The sequence below is a fragment of the Gorilla gorilla genome, chromosome 12, assembly GCF_029281585.2.
Source record: "Gorilla gorilla gorilla isolate KB3781 chromosome 12, NHGRI_mGorGor1-v2.1_pri, whole genome shotgun sequence".
In the NCBI taxonomy this organism is placed as follows: domain Eukaryota; kingdom Metazoa; phylum Chordata; class Mammalia; order Primates; family Hominidae; genus Gorilla; species Gorilla gorilla.
In genome coordinates this window covers 93,082,804-93,102,097 of record NC_073236.2, presented here as the reverse complement: position 1 = coordinate 93,102,097, position 19,294 = coordinate 93,082,804, and the positions used below count along the sequence as shown (strand labels likewise).

At 44.0% G+C, this 19,294-nt stretch overlaps 1 long non-coding RNA gene across 2 annotated transcripts in view; it reads left to right on the top strand.

Moving 5' to 3' along the window:
• The first annotated feature begins 1,770 nt into the window (after positions 1 to 1,770).
• Positions 1,771 to 19,294, top strand: part of LOC129531584 (uncharacterized) — a 31,426-nt gene continuing 13,902 nt past the window's right edge. For both annotated transcript variants that reach the window (XR_010129983.1, XR_008676855.2), the window contains exon 1: positions 1,771 to 10,574. This is a non-coding gene — a long non-coding RNA (uncharacterized lncRNA). The remainder of the gene's footprint in view (positions 10,575 to 19,294) is intronic.

The following is a 19,294-nucleotide window of genomic DNA, read 5'->3' as shown; positions in this document are numbered from 1 at the left end:
TCTACTGAAGTCTACTTTGTCTGATAGTAATATAACCATTCTGGCTTTCTTATAATTAGTGTTTTTATGACACCTATTTTTACATGATTTTACTTTTTATCTATGCCTTTATGATTAAAGTGGGTTTCTTGTATACAGCATATATTTGGGTATTATTTTTTATCCAGTCTGACTTTTAGAAAAAATTCAGCCTGTCTGTGAATTTAGATTATTTTCATTTAGTGTAACTATTCAATGGTTAGGTTGAAATCTAATAACTTGCTACTTGTTCATTTGTCCTACCTGTTGTTTGTGCCTGTTTTCCTCTTTTTGTGCTTTCTGTTGGGTTGAGTGCTTTTTTTTTTTTTTTTTTTAGATGGCGCGTCAGTCTGTTGCCCAGGCTGGAGTGCAGTGGCATGATCTCAGCTCACTGTGAACTCCGCCTCCTGGATTCAAGTGATTCTTCTGTATCAGCCTCCCAAGTAGCTGGGATTACAGGCATGTGCCACCACGCCCAGCTTTTTTTTTTTTTTTTTTTGTATTTTTAGTAGAGATGGGGTTTCACCATGTTGGCCAGGCTCGTCTCGAACTCCTGACCTCGTGATCCGCCTGCTTCAGCCTCCCAAAGTGCTGAGATTACAGGCGTGAGCCACCACGCCCAGCCTAATATTTTTCTTGACTCTAAGATTAACAACATCTGATTGGGTATGGAATGTGTCTTCAGGACTCACCCCTCTCAGGAGTCTCAGTCCTGTGCAGCCTGCTATTCAGTATCAGAAAATACTTTCCAAATATCCCAGTTTTCTAGCTGCTTAGGGCAGGAAGGTAAATCTGGTCCCTCACAGTCAGTCATGGCCATAAGTGGAAATCGATTATAGTTTTTTAAAGTTTTCATCTTCCTGTAGAGTCTCTATTACTCCAAGTTGCTGTGTTCTGTTTGTTTAGCTCTCTGTTTGTTGTTAGAGGTTTTCCTCAGATATCTGGTCATTTCTTGTTGTCTGCTCTTTCTTTTCTTTTTTTCTTTCTTTTTCAGGTCTTATTCTCTCACCCAGGCTGGAGTGCAGTGGCACACTCATGGGTCACTGCAGCCTCAACTTCCCCATCTCAGGTGATCCTCCCACCTCAGCCTCCCAAGTAGCTGGGATTACAGGTGCATGCCACCAAGTCCAGCTAATTTTTGTATTTTTGTAGAGATGGGATTTGGGATTTCACCATGTTGCCCAGGCTGGTCTCAAACTCCTGGGCTCGAGCAGTCTGCCCACCTTGGCCTCCCAAAGTGCTGGGATTACAAGCGTGAGCCACTGCACCTGACGTCTTGCTCACTCTTAATAGAGTGGGAGGACCATTGGGTTGTTTGAAAACTGCTTGTATTGGTGGTCCAGTTGACCATGAGTTTAATGTAAGGCAGAGTTTATCAACAGTGACACTAATGACACTAATGATATTTTGGACTGGATAATTCTTTGTTGTGGGAGGCTGTTGTGCATTATAGGATGTATAGCAGCATCCTTGGCCTCTATCAACTAGATGCCAGCAGCACACCTCCACCTCCCACTCCCAGTTTCGTGGCAATCAAAAATGTCTTCGGGCCGGGTGCAGTGGGTCACGCCTGTAATCCCAAGAATTTGGGAGGCCGAGGCAGGCAGATCACCTGAGATCAGGAGTTCAAGACCTGCCAGGCCCACATGGTAAAACCCCATCTCTACTAAAAATACAAAAATTAGTCGGGTGTGGTGGCACGCACCTATAGTCCCAGGTACTCAGGAGGCTGAGGCAGGAGAATTGCTTGAACCTGGGAGGCAGAGGTTACAGTGAGCCAAGATTGTGCCACTGCACTCTAGCCTGGGCGACAGAGTGAGACTCCGTCTCAAAAAAAAAAAAAAAAGTCTCCAGACATTGCCATATTCCAGTTGAGAAATACTAATATAAGAGTATCTGTCTAGGATGTTTGTGAGGAGACTCTTGAAGTCGTTGTGTTTAGGTGTTTCATATTGAGATAGTCATATTTTCCAGAAAATAGCCCTGTCATTTACCTTGCCTGAAGGATAAAGTGCAGGAAGAGAGCAGGGAGCCCGAGTAGTCAATACACATACCTTCACTTATTCTCCCTACTTTAAGTACTTCATGCCCGCCCTCAACTGTGCCTGGTGTTCCTTCACCCAGAAACCATCTTTTTTCCCCTCTCTGGAACCTAAACCTGTAGACATTGGCCAAAGTGTGGGAGGAGCAATCAACCAGTGATATAAAGTGGGGGAAAGGAGAAATCCAGGAATTCACCTGACTCTCAAACAACCTTCATTCAACCAGTCTTCCTTAATCCAACATCCCAGTTCACGCCACTTCTAGAGATCTCATCAACTCTTGAGCATTTTGACAATTCTGGAGTGCATATTGAATTTGTTCTTGTATTTACTTAATGTCCATTTACAACTTGGTTTTTCAAGCCTGCCACCCTCCAAAATTTGGCTCCTTTGATATCTTTTTTCACATCGTTGTCCTTAGAGTTTATGCTAGCCCCACACCCCCCAACAAGCATTTTATATAGTTTTAGTGGGAACCCTTGGGAAGGATAAAAATTAAATGTGTTTTGGCTGAGTGCTGTGGTTCACGCCTGTAATCCCAACACTTTGGGAGGCTGAAGCAGGCAGATCACTTTAGGTCAGGAGTTTGAGACCAGCCTGGCCAACATGGCGAAACCCCATCTCTATTAAAAATACAAAATTAACGGAACATGATGTTTCACGCCTGTAGTCCCAGCTACTCGGGAGGCGGAGGCAAGAGAATTGCTTGAACCTTGGAGACAAAGGTTACAGTGAGCTGAAATCGTGCCACTGCACTCCAGCCTGAGCAACAGAAAGAGACTCTGTCTCAAAAAAATAAAAAAAAAAATACGCCAGGCACTGGCTCACGTGTGTAGTCCCAGCACTTTGGGAGGCTGAAGTGGGCAGATCACTTGAGGTCAGGAGTTTGAAACAAGTGTGACCAACATGGTGAAACCCCATCTCTACTAAAAATACATAAATTAGCCGGGTGTGGTGGCACACGCCTGTAATCCCAGCTACTCAGGAGGCTGAGGCAGGAGAATCACTTGAACCCAGGAGGCAGAGGTTTCAGTGAGCCGAGATCACACCACTGCACTCCAGCCTGGGCAACAGAGTGAGAGTCTGTCTCAAATAAATAAATTAATTAATTAAATTAAAATAAAGGGTGTAGGCATGTATCAGTTCTATAAAAAAAAAAAAAAAAGTCTATTTCATTCTCTTTTTCCAGAAGTGTCAATTTCATATGCTTTTGAGACTTTTGTCACATTTCCAGTGGTTGCCAGACATTGACTGTTACTTTGGATTGTAGGTTGTCAGGTGGAAGGTGATAGATATAACCTTCCTTCATTTTCTTCCCATCCTTCCTAATGTGTGGCCTATAGATAATATTACAATTAGACTTTGACACAGAAAGGAGATACTCTAATTAGTAGAAGAAGTAGTGGGGACAAAAACAAGCAAAGGCATGGAGGTGGGAATAGAGAGTGAGATATAACAGAGGATATAGGACATTAACCTGATTGAAGTTGAAGTTCATGTTGAAGGGTCATGGGAGATATGAATATAATAAATAGATTAGGTGGGACCAGATTACGACACCTAAAATACTGGATCGAATAACTCAGATTGGATCTGGGAAATAATAGGAAAGTACTGTGGACTTTTTTTGTTGTTGTTTGTTTTTTTAGATGGAGTCTTGCTCTGTTGCCAGGCTGGAGCGCAGTGGCATGATCTCAGCTCACTGCAACTTCCACCTCCTGGGTTCAAGCAATTCTCCTGCCTCAGCCTCCTGAGTATCTGGGACTACAGGTGCACGCCACCAGCTAATTTTTGTATTTTTAGAAGAGACGGAGTTTCACCATGTTAGCCAGGATAGTCTCAATCTCGACCTCGTGATCCACACACCTTGGCTTCCCAAAGTGCTGGGATTACAGGCGTGAGCCACTGTGCCCAGCTGGACTTTTCATCTGAGAAATAATCTGATGAAAGTAGGTTTAATCTAATAGCTCTGACAACAGATGGACAAGAATAGGGAGAGAGTAGAGTCAAAGCAATTTTATAGGAGACTGTGGGTGAAATCCATATAGGAGTGATAAGGTACTAGGCCATAGTGGACTAGGTGGGCATGGAAAGGACAGATCAAAAAGTCATGGATGGCAGGCGGAGTGTTTTGGGCCTATAATCCCAGCACTTTGGGAGGCTGAGGCAGGAGGATTGCTTGAGCCCAGGAGTTTGAGGCCAGCCTGGGCTACACAGGGAGACTCCATTTATACAAAAAATTAAAAAATTAGCCCAGCATGGTGGCACGCTCCTGTGTTCCCAGCTACCCAGGAGGCTGAGGTGAGAGGATTGCTTGAGCACAGGAGGTTAAGGCTGCAGTGAGCCATGATTGCACTGTTGCACTCCAGCCTGGGTGACAGTGCACAACCCTGTCTCAAGGAAAAAAAAGAAAAAGAAAAAGTCATTGATAGCCAGGCCTGGTGGCTCATGCCTGCAATTCCAGCACTTTAGGAAGCCAAGGTAGGAGGATCACTTGAGCCCAAGAATTCAAGACCAGCCTGGGCAACATAGTGAAACCTAATCTTTGTTTGTTTGTTTGTTTGTTTTAAAGGCATTGACAGGGAAATTTTTATTGGATTTGTTACCTCCAGCCAATATAGAAGTTAAATAGATGTCAGCCAAGCCTATGGAAGCTTGTGTTGGATGACAAATCTAAACATGAAATAAAATGTTTCATGGCTTGTTTCTGTGGCAACTAACGAATGTTAGATGTGGCAAGAATTGTGCCCAGTAGAGCATCACATGATTCTGGAGTGCATATTGGAAAGTCAGTTATTCATTAGAGAGGCCCACTCAAGGCAACTCAAGAAAAGGGAAAGAGAAGCTTTTGTAAATCCGCAGAGCGATCTTTCTGGAATGTAAGGATTCCTGAATAGGAACAACTGGCCTTCTTCAATTGTAGAACTGGAAACTATCAGGGGAACCAGCCCCCAGTGTTTCAGTATAGGTTCTTTTCTATTTTCCCTAAGTGTCAGCCAGTGTGAGAAATAAAGAGAAAGAGTACAAAGAGAGAAATTTTACAGCTGGGCCTCCGGGAGTGCCATCACATATTGGTAGGACCGTGATGGTGACCTTGAGCCGCAAAACCAGCAAGTTTTTATTAGGGGTTTTAGAAGGGGAGAGAGTGTACGAATAGGGAGTGTGTCACAGAGATCACATGCTTCAAAAGGTAATAAAAGATCACAAGGCAAATGGCAGAGCAAGATCACAAGGACAGGGCAAAATTAGAATTACTGATGAGGTTCCATGTCCTGCTGGGCATGCATTGTCATTGATAAACATCTTAACAGGAAACAGGGTTCAAGAGCAGACAGCCAGTCTGACTAGAATTCGCCAGGCTGGAATTTCCTAATCCTAGCAAGCCTGAGGGCACTGCAGGAGACCAGGGTGTATTTCATCCCTTATCTTCAACTGCATAAGACAGACACTCCCAGAGCGGCTATTTTAGAGACCTCCCCCTGGGAATGCATTCCTTTCCCAGGGTTATTCCTTGCTGGGAAAAGAATTCAGTGATATTTCTCCTATTGGCTTTCTGCAGGAAGAGAAATATGACTCTGTTCTGCCCGGCCTCACAGGCAGTCAGACCTTATGGTTATCTCCCTTGTTCCCTGAAAATCACTGTTATCCTGTTCTTTTTTAGGATGCCCAGATTTCATATTATTCAAACATATGTGTTTTACAAACAATTTGTGCAGTTAATGCAATCATCACAGGGTCCTGAGGCGACATACATCCTCAGCTTACAAAGATGATGGGATTAAGAGATTAAAGTAAAGACAGGCATAGGAAATTATAAGAGTATTGATTGGGGAAGTGATAAATGTCCATGAAATCTTCACAGTTTATGTTCAGAGATTGCAGTAAAGACAGGCATAAGAAATTATAAAAGTATTAATTTGGGGAACTAATAAATGTCCATGAAATCTTCACAATTTATGTTCTGCTGTGGCTTCAGCTGGTCCCTCTGTTCGGGGTCCCTGACTTCCCGCAACAGGAAACACTTTCATAATATTGCTTGTGCTTTTTCATTGAACACATCTTGTACAAGGCCCCCTAGAGGCTCTTCCAGGCCTTGAGGCCACATGACCCTTCTGGCTGCCTCTCTGCCTGCATTTTCCCTCTTGCTTTCAGTTCAGATGACTGAAAGAGAACTAGGGCCCAGCTCCACTTTTCAAGACAGGGTGCAAGTTACACATAACTGAGTGGCCAACTACGGCAGGGGATAGGTTGTGGGGATGGTGGGGTGGGGGGCTTACAAAGCAATGTTTATTCAGCAGGGACCATGCATATGGCAGGAAAATGTACCTACCCAGCCCCAAATGAAACATTTGCTTAGTTAGAAAGGAAACTGGAACTTTTTGGTGTACAACCTTAACTTTTGAAATTGGTATCAGGTACAGAATCCCCATGTTACCTCACAAAGCCACAGTCCAGGTGAAAGTGTGAAAAGACTATGGGATTGGCTTACTGTGGTTATTCCTGTGGTTTATACCTCAAACTAACAATTCTCCCTGAATCCCACATCAAGTCTGCTGCCTGCTGAGTCATCTGGCCTCTTTGACAGCACCCATCAGTCTTTATACAGGCTTCCTTATATAATATTTATAAAGAAAGGGGCTGGGCACGGTGGCTCACGCCTGTAATCCCAGCACTCTGGGAGGCCAAGGTGGGTGGATCACGAGGTCAGGAGATTGAGACCATCCTGGGTAACACGGTGAAACCCCGTCTCTACTAAAAATACAAAAAAATTAGCAGGGTGTGGTGGCGGGCGCCTGTAGTCCCAGCTACTCAGGAGGCTGAGGCAGGAGAATGGCGTGGACACAGGAGGCAGAGCTTGCAGTGAGCCGAGATTGCGCCACTGCACTCCAGCCTGGGAGACAGAGCAAGACTCTGTCTCAAAAAAAAAAAAAAAAAAAAAGAAAGGGTGCAATTTGCAGGCCAGTGGACTAATGCACCCTCACCATATAGCCCCACAGAAATCGGTCTGCCATGGAGCTCTAAAGAACTCATAATTTCTCCAAAAGGACCATCTTTCTACACCTATGCGATTGTTCAAGATCAAGGGTCAGCAAACTGTGGTCCACAGGCCAGTTGCATATTTATGCACATAAAGTTTTATTGGAACATAGCCATAGCCATTTATTCACATAGTGTGTATGGCTGCTTTTGTGTACAATGGCAGAGTTGCAAAGCCTAAAATATTTACTGCTTGGCCCTTCAAGAAAAAGTTTCCTGACCCCTGTTTTAGTTAGTTCTGGAATGATGAGCATGTGTGGAAAATCCTCGGGTTGATGCAGAAGCTTAGTGGCTGCACAGTAGTGATACATTGTTTTCCCAGGCTATTTTATTGTTTCTTAATTTCTTAATCACTTTGTGGATTAAATTCATGGCCAGAAGTAACTCAGACATCTCTAAGGATTGTCCTATTGGCATAAGCTAAAGCACGTATTATTCTACATTCATGGATTAAAATATTAAGTAATTTGATCTAGATGATTGTTTACAGTTTAACGCAAATGCACTTAGTCTGTTCTGATTATTTACTCAAGGATTATGTTACTACATTCTCTCAAGAATAATAGTATGTAATCATTTCCTGTGGGATCTGCAATGTTTGGGCCTTCCTTCAAATTCAGTTCTCTGATTTGTTTCCATGACATGGAGTTGGCCTTTAGGTTATGTGATTGAGGTTCCTCAAACAGGATGTTAATTTTCCACTCTTCGTGGCAGGAGAAATATAGTCTAATCTCACGATTTAGTGAGCCAAAGAGCTGTATCTCTTTTCACACTATCCTTCTTTTATAAAATAAATGTTAATTTTGTTTCTTTGTGCATCTTTTGGAACAAACTTGTATTTTCAAAGTGCTCACCCCATACTCAGGTTAGCATACTTTCTAAGGCAGCCCATTTGGAACAAATGAGCTTTAGCCAAGAGTTTAATGATAAAAATATATTGCTTGCAAAAGCTCTAATTTAGCACTCTGGTGCCTCCTACATGGTTTTGCCAACAAACTCATCTTTGCCTGAAATATAGGCTCTTCGAAGGCAGCTGCCACTCTCTCTTCAAGATGCGAGAGGGAAGAGAGCTTGAGGCTTTTCATTGTGAAGGACCCTCCACCCCCGTGTTCCTCCTACAGGCTCCTGATTCACACAGCACAAGTTGAGAAACAGGGAAATGGAATCTTCTTGCCCAGGCATGCAGCAGCTAACTCCTTTGAATCAGAAAAATGTGTGTTCATAATCACCAAGTTTGAAATGCAGAGCCATCACTGCTGCTGGAAATCTGAGGCTGGTTCAGAGCCAGACCAGCTGCTCCTGGGGCCCTCTTCTACTTAAGAGGCAGTCTAGTCTGTGGCCTCGCCTGTTCAAGGTTGCTTTTTCCCCAGAGCCCTGGTACTCCCTCTGTCAAGTTTCCACTTATCTTTCTGGCCTATCCAGGAACCCTTCTCTGAGTTCTCAAGGACTGGCTAGGTGTCCTGCCTCACAGTCACCTACAACCTGCATTTTCCTCATCATAACTTTGAAATTGCTACTTTGCCTATCTTCGCATGGGCTTTTCCTCCAACTACACTGTGAGAGCCTTAAATCCAGAAACCATGTCTTTTTTTTTTTTCAAAGAGACTGTTAGATGAATTTGCCAGGACTAAAATACAGAGTTCCTTGTTCCCTGTATATAGCCCACTATAGAAATTCAATGGTTTTTGAATGAAAGGATAAATGAGTGAATGAAGGGACTTCGGATCTGGCTGGGGCAGAGACTGTGGAGCTAGAAACTTAGGTTGCTTTCCCTTTCTTCCCTTCCCATCCCTCCTCTTCCAAAACCCAAGTCTGACAGGCTGCGAAGCACCTCTATATACGACTGATGGAGCTTTAATTGTTCACCGAATCTTTAGAAAAGATCCTTTTAATTCAGCACTGTGCCCGAAGTCCAGGCACTTAGCTCTGGATGCCCGACTGCAGAAAATACCAACAGCCAGTAGAAAAACTGCACCAATGCTGGGGGTCCTATTTTAATTATTCTAGAAAAATTCACTTTTTGCTCAGTCTTTGGTTTCATTTGGGGCTGACCTCCTTTCTTGCAGGCCCTAGATTCGTGAAATCTGTATTAATCAGCAGAATAATATTAGCCAATTCCTTACCTCGTTTTTCCTTCCCCTCATTTGGACAGCTAGCCTGGTTTGTACTCCTTATCTCAGAGATGAGATGTGATAATAAGAGGCAGATAAATAAAAGTATGTTCCTGGCTTTTGGATTCAGAAGTTGCCCTTATGGGAAGGAAAAAACAAACAAATGTGGCATAGATAAAATATTTGGAAGAAAAGATAACAAGAGTAGAAAAGAGTTTCTTAGGGGGAGGAAGTGAATTCATGGGAAGGTACAGAGGGCAGAGATGTTTCTGGATCCTGTGTGCTACTTCACCCTGGGAAGGTGACACAATTGCAGATGTTTTTGTGAGACTTGGGAGCAGAAAAGACATGTTCTTTGCATCCTCAGTGAAGCCCCAGAGAAGAAATGGGTGCATAATGGGTCCCCACTGAAGAGAACATAGGCAGATGTGCAAAGTTTTCCATGCCCCAGTGAGAAAGAAGCATGTCTCTTCATGCCCAAGAGCACATCAGAGAAATGGAGAGTGCTCCTGAATCCGAAAGGGTCACACAGTCAAGAGTGAAGAATGTCTCAATAAATACCAGTGTGGAAGAATGATCTTGAGGACCACATCCTTCACTCTCTCTCCTTCCCCTCTCCCTTTCTGCACATCTTGCATCTCAGAAGCCCCCTCCCAGAAACTAGATACAACTCCAGGGAAAGGTGAGGTCGAAATCCACAAGTTCACTGAGATAAAGTTTCTGACAATGCAAAGAAAGGGAGGCTTGAAATCAAAATTAGTTTCTATTTCTTACATAAATGTCTGGACTAGAATTGTGTCCACTGCTCAGATCTTACTTATATTCAGGGATGACATATCTCATGGAAGAACAGGGCTCAATGAGCCACTTAAATGTCTTCCTAACAAATGTTAAGGTTCTAGAAACCAAATGGTGGGTATATTATCCAACATATGCCGTGAAAGCAGAGCCAATCCTGGGGGAAAGCTTCTCTCCTAATGGTAAGGTGTCCATATTCTCTGCCCCAAGAACCAAGATAAGTGATCTGAGAAGTGTGAAGACTGCTTTTCAACATGAAAAAGAGTTTTCTTAAACTCAAGCATGATATTAGCTCTACTTTGAATATCAGTTACGAAAATTCATAACGAGCTGAGGTATCTTCACTAACGTTGCAAATTAATTTCTTGTATTCATCACAATGACATTTATGTGTATTTGAAAAGTAATCCATATGGATGAGCATATTTTTCATTCACTCTACAGACGGAACATGCACGCTGGTTTGCAGATCCCTTGCAGTGACTCTACAGCTCCCAGGAATCTGAGGTTCACAAGGTGAAACCTACCAGGCCGAACAATTTAAAATCGGTTTTGTTTTGAAAATCCAGTAAGTATGATGGCAATGTCTCGCAGAAATTCCTCTTTTAGTATTCCAGTCTGTGGGCTCTGGCAGAAGTAATAGTCTGCTGCAAACAGATCACTCTTTTTTGTTTGCAAAGTCTTCATACCAGCTGAATCACAGCTTGCTTTTCACTTTTCGTAACACCTTGCAACATCGCAAAATATTTGCTGGAGTTTGTGAAGGGCGGCTGCAGAATTAGTAAACTGAAAGGAGGCCTTCCTTTACTCCCACCCCTGTCAGCACCTTCTGTTCTAGCAGACCGAAAGGCAGCTTGAGAACTCTGATTGCTTCTCCAGATTATGACAATTCTTGGCACCATCGCCCGGGGCAAGAATGGAAGCAAAGGAAACATTATGGAGTTTTGCAGGTGCCAGTACATAATATTGTCACTTTACAAAATTGAATTTATAAATGACTTCATGAAGGTGAGTTGCTATGGTAACCAGCCTTCTCAACTTTTATATCTAGAAGTAAGGATCATATGGCCCCTTCTGTTTGGGACTATGTATTCTGGGTTTAGTGAATAACTACCCATCCTCTAACTTCTAGTTAACTAGGCTCATGGGATGCTAGACCAGGAAGCAACATTAGCAACCATCTCATTCCACCTCCTTCATTCATAGATGGGAACTGAGACGCAGAGAAGTGGCACTACACAGCTACCGTGTGTCAGCCCTGAGCCTATGGTTTCTCACTTAGTTTTCTTTTTTTCACAATGAGTGATTTTTGCAAGCCAGTTTACTTATATATTGTTATTTTTAAACATTTTAGATTGAGAGGGTCCATATGCATATTTGTTATATTGTGTGCTGATGGGGATTGGGCTTTATGTTAGTCAGGGTTCTCCAGAGGAATGTTTTCTTGCTTAGTTTTCTGGTGCTCTTTTCTTTCTGCCACACTGCATTTCTGAAGGGACACACCCAGCTTCCACGAGTGGATAAGAGACATGGAACCACAGTTAGACACAGGGCCACTGTCACTTCTTAGTGAGATGTTAAAACAAGTCCTGTCCATGTACTGGTGTGTGAAGTGTCTAATTTTCTCTATCAGAGTTATTACAAATTCCACATGACAACAACTTTCACTGATTCAAAATGATGTATGGGGGGACAGTGTGGGGAGGTGGGGAATGACCTGAGGAAACGTGATCTAGTATTGTGGTTCCATAGTCTACCATACATAGATGAGCAATCTGCAAAGAATTAGACTGTACCCGAATTGTAGTGAGCATAACGTAAACTTCCTTTAGTCACTCAAAAAAATATATCTTTGGTTTTTTTAAGTCTAGTTTCTTGAACAATAATTCCTGTTGCATAAATACATGAAAAGGTGCTTCGGATAAGAGCTTTTCTTCCAGTTAAGAAATCACCAGGCCACAGAAGATTTAGCTATTAGGATTTTCCATAGATTCTTGGAGTGAAGAATGGCAGAAGCTTAGAGTATTTAGTACATTCTTCTAAAAGCAAATCAAAATGCCAAATTAAAACTAAACAGTGAAATTAGAGTGTTCGTTCATTTTAAAGAGATATGAATACAAACACTGGATCCTCAACAGTCTTTAAACATTGCAGATCACCTGGATATCTTGTTAAAATGCAGATTCTGGTTCAGGAGGTCAGGGAAGAGACCCAAGATTCTGCATTGCTAACAAGCTGTCGGGTGGTATCAATGCCGCTTGCCCTTGGTCTATACCTTGAGTAGAAAGGGACTAGTTGACTTGCTGTCTCCTTGAATGTGTTTTCTGTGAGGGTCAGCCCTGACCACCCCAGTCACAGGAATCTTTCTGGCCTCCGGATTCCTAGTGCTCATATTGTATATATCATCCACAAGGTACTTAGGTACTGCTGTATATTGGTATGTCCCATATGTGCATGTCTTCTGTCCCCAACCAGATTGTAAGCCCATCTGTGTTTGCTCCGCCCTGTGTGTGCAACAGAGGTGCTGAATGAAGAACTATCGATGAGTGATTGATACGTTAAAGATTATTTCCTCCTTCCTCAGAATGCTACACTTCGCTCATCAGTGGAGCTCAAGACGTAAAAGTCTGGTTTAAGAGGCGTTGAATCTATTCTGCCTTTTATTATCCCTTTCTTATAAGTTGACTTTTAAGAAATCAATGACTGTGTGGAGAGTTCTAACTGGGTACGTAATAAAATAACCAACTGTGGGGGTGGGAAGGGGGCCCTATCGCACCAGGAAGCTTGTTTATTGGTTGCATTAGACCACTAAAGTGGAAGCATTGAGATATTCTGGAAAGAACACAGCTTGGGGGCCAACAGATCTGGGTTCAGAGTCTTACTGCATCACCTACAAGTTGTGTCTCTTTAGAAAATTTACTTAAAATTACTGGGAATTTATTTCATCATCTGTACAATGGGCTACTTTTTTCTGTGATTGTTGTAAGAATTGTAGTAACTGGTAAATTGCCTAGCATGGTGCTCAGTACAAGATGTTACACTCTCGGCAGAACCACTTCCAAGTCAAATTAGAAATTGACTGTTAGCCACCCATCACTCTGGTTTGAGAAAGCTGGTGGGATAGTTTACATGCATGGCATTAGCGCCATCTAGTGGTGTATTACTGCCTACGCTTCCTTACGGAATTCTGTCTTCCAGTACCTTTGAATGGCCACTTAATTTATTCATTTTATTCAACAAGCATTTATTGAATGCCTACTGTGTGCCACACACTGATTTGGCAGCTGAAGCTACAACAGTGAACAAGATAGATCATGGTCCCTGCCTTTAGGGAGTTTGTGGTCAGGTGGGAAGATAGAAATAAAATAATTACTGAAATAAAATTTGAATTCAACTTATGAAAAGCACTATGAAAGAGTACAGTAGCCTGTGAGTTTATAATAAGGCTTCCCTAGGGAAGTGACATTAAAGGTAAGAAGCATAGAATCCAGCCAGGAGACCACATCAGGCAGGTAACAGCCGCCCAGCGGCACCTCCCTGGACACATTTACCCCATCAGGATCAGGATCCTGCCAATCTGTCAGGAGCTCCCATCTTGAACTGAGGCCTGTTTCATCAATCATCTAACGTCTATCACATCCCACTCTGTGCAAGTCACTTTACATACACCACTGCGGACTTTCTCATGTTATCCTTTTACAGGCAATGTGCAATGAGGTTAAGTAACTTGTACAAAGACATAAAACGGCATGTCAGAGTCAAGATTCACACCCAGATCTTTCTGCTCACAGCGCCCATGCTCTTTCCTCTACTGAAGCTGTCTCCCAGATGCTAAGCCCAGATCTCTTTATTCTGCATTATGCTGCTTGCCTTGACAGAAAGGAAACCATTAGGAGAAGTGCTTGGGGAAAACGAAAATGCAGAGGGAGGGCGGGAAAATTAAATAACAGCCCAGTGGGTCATGTGTGAAGGGCAGAGAGGAAACTGCTGACTTGGCTAGTTATGTTCCTCTGGTGTGATTTTAGGAAAGTAAACCCAAGAGATCCCTTTCATCAGGAAAGAGAGTATCCCTAATAATGTTGCTTATACTCTTGTGGTTTAAAATGTGTTGCAGCTGCTGCTAAATTAAAATGATTTGGGGGATCATTTGGAGAAGAGAGGTTATCCTCTGGAAATCTATAGGAAGTTGCAAGGATTAATAACCACTAAGGAGCAGAACATCGCTGGGTCAGAAAATAGCTGCAGGACTTAGAGGTTTTCTGCAACACAGGACTTTCAGCTTCAAAACTGGGACATTCTCATGGCAAACTATGACGATTGGTCACCTAGCAGTGAGCCAGACTGGGAGGATCTGATGTACCCGTGGAAGTTAGGCCGAAACACTTATTGAAATCTGGGGTCAATTTGAGGCCTTGGCCACAGACCAATGCAGAAAAGGTGGGCAAAGTGTGGTACAACAAGTACCTTTTACTCAGTCCCTAGATTACCAACCTAGAGCACCTGCTGTAGGCCTTGCATGCAGAAATAGTTGGCCCCAGTTCTGAGGGAGGGCTCAGGCAGAGGACAAGTATGATCACAGAATCAGGCCACTCTGTGCTTCAGCTTCCTTATCTGCAAAATGGGATAAATAGCAGCACTTTGTGCCTAAAACTGCACGTGAGATCTGTTAGTTAATACGTGTAAAGTGCTCAGAATGGTGCCTGGTCCATATGAATATAGGAAGTATCACCATGGAATTCTCAGGAAGAGAAACAGGTGTGTGGCCCTGGCTGGATCATGTCTATGATAGCTCAGTTTTCCATCTGTAAAATGAAAATCAAAGTCCCAGCCAAAGCTTTCAGAAGAAACAGAACAAGACACAGTCAACAAGGAAAGAAGTCACAGGTAGTAGGTAGGAACTTATGCTCTGAAATCAAACCCCCTGGATTACACCCAGCTCTGCCTCTTAGATGTTCATTTATTTATCTGCCATACCCCAGCCACCACCGCAAGACCCAAGAAACCAGGGTTGAAATGCCAGGCACCAAAGCTGCTGCAGCCATCATCCAAACCCTCCACACAGACAGTCACTGGCCCAAGGCAGGGTGGAGCATCCAGACAAGGTGGGGAATGGAATTTGCCCAATAATGGATGCCAATGATTTGAGGAAGACAGCAGCCAAGGGAGAAATGGAAATGCAAACCAGGTACAAACATCAATGGGCCTGGCGCTGTCCTGAGCACTTTATGCATTAGTTCATCTAGTTCTCCTGGCAATCTTATGAAGTAGGCACTGTTATTCACCCCATTTTACAGATGAAGAGACTGGGGCGCACAGTGGCTATAACTTGCTCAACTCACAGAGCGAGCCAGAACTTTGGGCAAGTTTGTTGACATTTCTAGTCCCTAGTTCCTCTCAAAAGAATGAGGGTAATAAGTTGTGACATCTCCTCATAGATTTGTTATGCAGATTAGATGGGATAGTCTATACACAGCACTTAGCAAAGGATCAGAAACATTTTAAGCACTCATACTTAAACCCAAAGTCACTCGCTAGGTAACTGGCGTGATAAGATACATGGGCTATAATTACCAAAAATATAGCTGGTAATTTAAGAAAATGGCCAAATGTGCAAGGTAGTAAAAGTCTAGGGTGGGGCAGGGGACATAAAATACCACAGGAACTGAGGAACAGGGGGTCAGGTCTGAAGAATCTGTTTTGCATGAGACACTTTGTAGGCCTTTGGAGAGAAATTCTGAGGAGGACGTGATGGATGGACAGTTGGCCCCCAAACTCCAGGCTTTCACTCCCTGAACTAAGAGGGACCTTGAGCAAGCCCTCATCTCTGGGAAGAAGCCCTCAGCAGCCGAGATAGGAGAGCTGAGGTGTCTGGAAAAGCCCACACCTAGGCCCAGGGCTGGGCCAGTTGTGGAGGGCCATCAGTGCAGCCCCGTCTTGACTCCTGCTGCAGAAAGCCTGGGCAGGGCCGCGGCTCCAGCCCATGTTCCAGATTTCTGCCATGACCACCCTCCTGCTTGCCAGCTTGAAACCACTGTTTGTTGACATGATCTCCCTGACTTCATCCATTTAGATCATCTTTGGCTCACTGACCTCAGCCCACTCCCTTCACCTGCTCTATTATTTTATTGTGCCCCCCTGATTCCAGGCAAGACATTCCATTCACTCCATCAGCCCCAATCTGGGAACCTTGTCAGCAAAGAGGATTGGCCAGGGATGAGGAATTGTGGTGAGGTGAAAGGAATATCTCTGATAAGAGATGTAGCAATGCTACTCACTAATAGCTCTAGATTCTTGGCAAAGGCCTAGGAACTCACCCCACATTTTTCATCAGAGGGTGTATTAGCTGCATTTTGGAAACCTATTAAGAGTTGTAATTAGCAGCAGGGAGAGAACAAGAACTCTTCTCTAGGGCAAGTGATAACAGCAGTAAGCATTGAGTGGACAGTGATCATCCAGCCAAGCCATGATCCCTTTCCTCCTCTTCCACCTCTTAAAAAGAGACTGGAGCTGTGCTCTCAGGCTCAGGGAATTCTACCTGACTGTACTGCTTTGCCTCCAAATGGATTCCCTCTCCTGAGCCCTTTCAGGTAGACGGCTGCGTTGGACAGTACCTGGTTTGCATTTCCATTTCTCCCTTGGCTGTTGCCTTCCTCAAATCACTGGCATCCATTATCTGGCAAATTCCATTCCCCTCTTGTCTGGATGCTACACCCTGCCTTGGGCCAGTGCCTAGCAGCCCCTGGCCTGTGTGGAGGATTTGGATGATGGCTGCAGCAGTCTTGGTGCCTTGCATTTCAACCCTGGTTTCTTGGGTCTTGAGGTTGTGGCTGGGATGTGGCAGGTGGAACCCAACAAGGAGATTTACCTCCAATGGTAAGGAGGGGTTTCTGTGCGAGGAAATGAGCACCTGGGAACCCAGGCGGCCAAAGGTGATTGAATTGTTCCGCACAAACTGGGTTACCCCTCAGGGCTGATGTGACCTGGAGAGACACCCCTAAAGTCATCATGTGCCTCTAAGATTTCGCTAGGAAAGTTTCCAAGAAAAGGCTAGATTTCCATTGGGCTTGAAAGGTGAGCCACCCACACTGGGCACTCAGGTCTGCATTTCTGCTCCAGTGTTCCCTCAGTCCAATTTTACACAGCAGTAACACCCTCTTCCCCTCATGTTCTGTTGTGTTCTGCACACCCTACAGGGGAACATCATGATAATGAAACCTTTGTGTTTTCCATTGCTGCTACAAAAAGACCAGATCAAACATTTTATGACACTTTTGTTTTTGTGTTTCTGTACGCTGCATGTGAAAATATCTGTTACACAAATCAAGCACTCTGCTTTCCATTGCCAAGCATCTTTGGCACAGGAGCTGTAATAAGAAGTGTAATGAACATAAAACAGTTTTTAGAATCACTCCTTTGGTAGCTGGTATATGAAGCTGACAAAGCCCCCTCTGCCAACGCTGCAGAAGGTCGGGCATATCCTTCCCTTAGCTCATATGGCTGCAGAGGAAGGAGGTGTCTTTCTTTGGGCTTCATCCCCAGGCATCCCCACACACTTTGATGCTCACCTGTCTGCCTTGGGGGACTGGAGTTGAATGACTGCTTGTTTTGCTCCTGGGATCTGTGGGCTCCACAGTCATCCCAGGCCTCCTTGCTTAATTGGACTCCCACCCATGACATCTGAGTAGTTCCTCTTCTGGTCCTGTCACTATCATCTCCCTTTCTCTCTCTCAAGGCCTGTCCTTCTGTAGTACATCTTTTTAGTAACTGGTAAGAGTCTCCTCCGACCTTCCCTTTGGAGACCTTTTCTCTTCAGTCAATCCCCGCCCCACCCAATCCCATCCCTTGTTCTCAGCGTCCTGCTCACAATCCCTTTTACTATGCCACTGACTTACCCAAACTGGCTAGGACATCTCTATTTGCATTGCATTGCAATATGGACTGAGGTGAGCCTGCCTGTGAAATCAGCTGTGAACTTATTTTTTGTTTACTGTGATTTTAAAGGGCAGGGAGGAGAAAATGAATACTGAGGGAAGGAAAGGAGACCTAACATTTATTGAGTCCTTGGAGTTCTTGAGATACATGCCTCATACACGTTAACTTATGCATCCTCACAATGATCTTGGGAGGTGTTATTTACTCCATTTTACAGAGGAGGAAATGGAGGTTAAATCACTTACACAGTCTGGGCACGGTGACTCACGCCTGTAATCCCAGCACTCTGGGAAGCCAAGGCAGGAGGATTGCTTGAGCCCAGGGATTTGAGACCAGCCTGCCTCTACAAAAAAATAATAAGTTTTTAAAAATCACTGCCCAAAGTTCCAAAGCTAGTCAACAAAGAAACCAGTTACAAATTTGCTCTTCATTTAGTGTAAAAATCAATGAAACTTTTCCGAATGTTTCAGTCTTTAAAAAAAAAAAACATGAAGCATGCCATCCAATGAGCTGTGTGACCTGGAGCAAGTCAGTGGACCTCTCTGGGCTATAGTTTGAACATCTTTAATGTCAGGAGCCTGTCCTAGAAGGTCCTAACTCCTACAAGCTTTTAACCCAGGCTATAATTGCCCTTGTTCTCAAAAAGGACTTCTTCACATCCAGTCCAAATCTTTAAAGAACCCAGTCATGCTAACAAGAAATAAATGACTAACACTCTGGGAGCGCTAATCAGGAGCACTTCAGGAATTCCCTTCCTTTTTCCTGCCAGGCAGCAGTTTCACAGCCATTCTCCAGCTCTCCTAAATCAGTATCTGTGGGTGGACAGGAGGATGAGAAACACAGTGCTAAAGGGGCCTGGGTTTCTATGTCACCACCCCTGCCTACCCTCTGCCGCAGCCACTGTAGCCAGCGTGCCTCCACCTGGCCATCTTTCCCTACACAGCCCACATGCCCCCCATAGCTGGCTGCACTATGGGAAGGACTGATCCCCACCAGACAAGCTGGACTTTCCTGGCCTCCCTTGCACCCTGGGAGATCCTTGTCCATGTGGGGGAAATAAGATTATATTTATTAAAAACAATATAATTTATAGCCACCATGTGCACACCTTGAAATTCCTGGGGCCATAAACTGGAAGGGCATTTCTTTAATCCCTGCAATTCACAGTTTTTACTCACCTGGCTTAGGTGGGGGGAAGAATCACACACATACATACCTGTTCACACATACACACATATGTATATGCACGTGTGTATACTGACTCTCCCCTTGGGATTTGCTAAGCCTCTCACATGAAGCCTCAACAGCCCTAGGGAACTGTGCTCAGGTCTCTGATTCCACTGGAGCTTGCCAGCA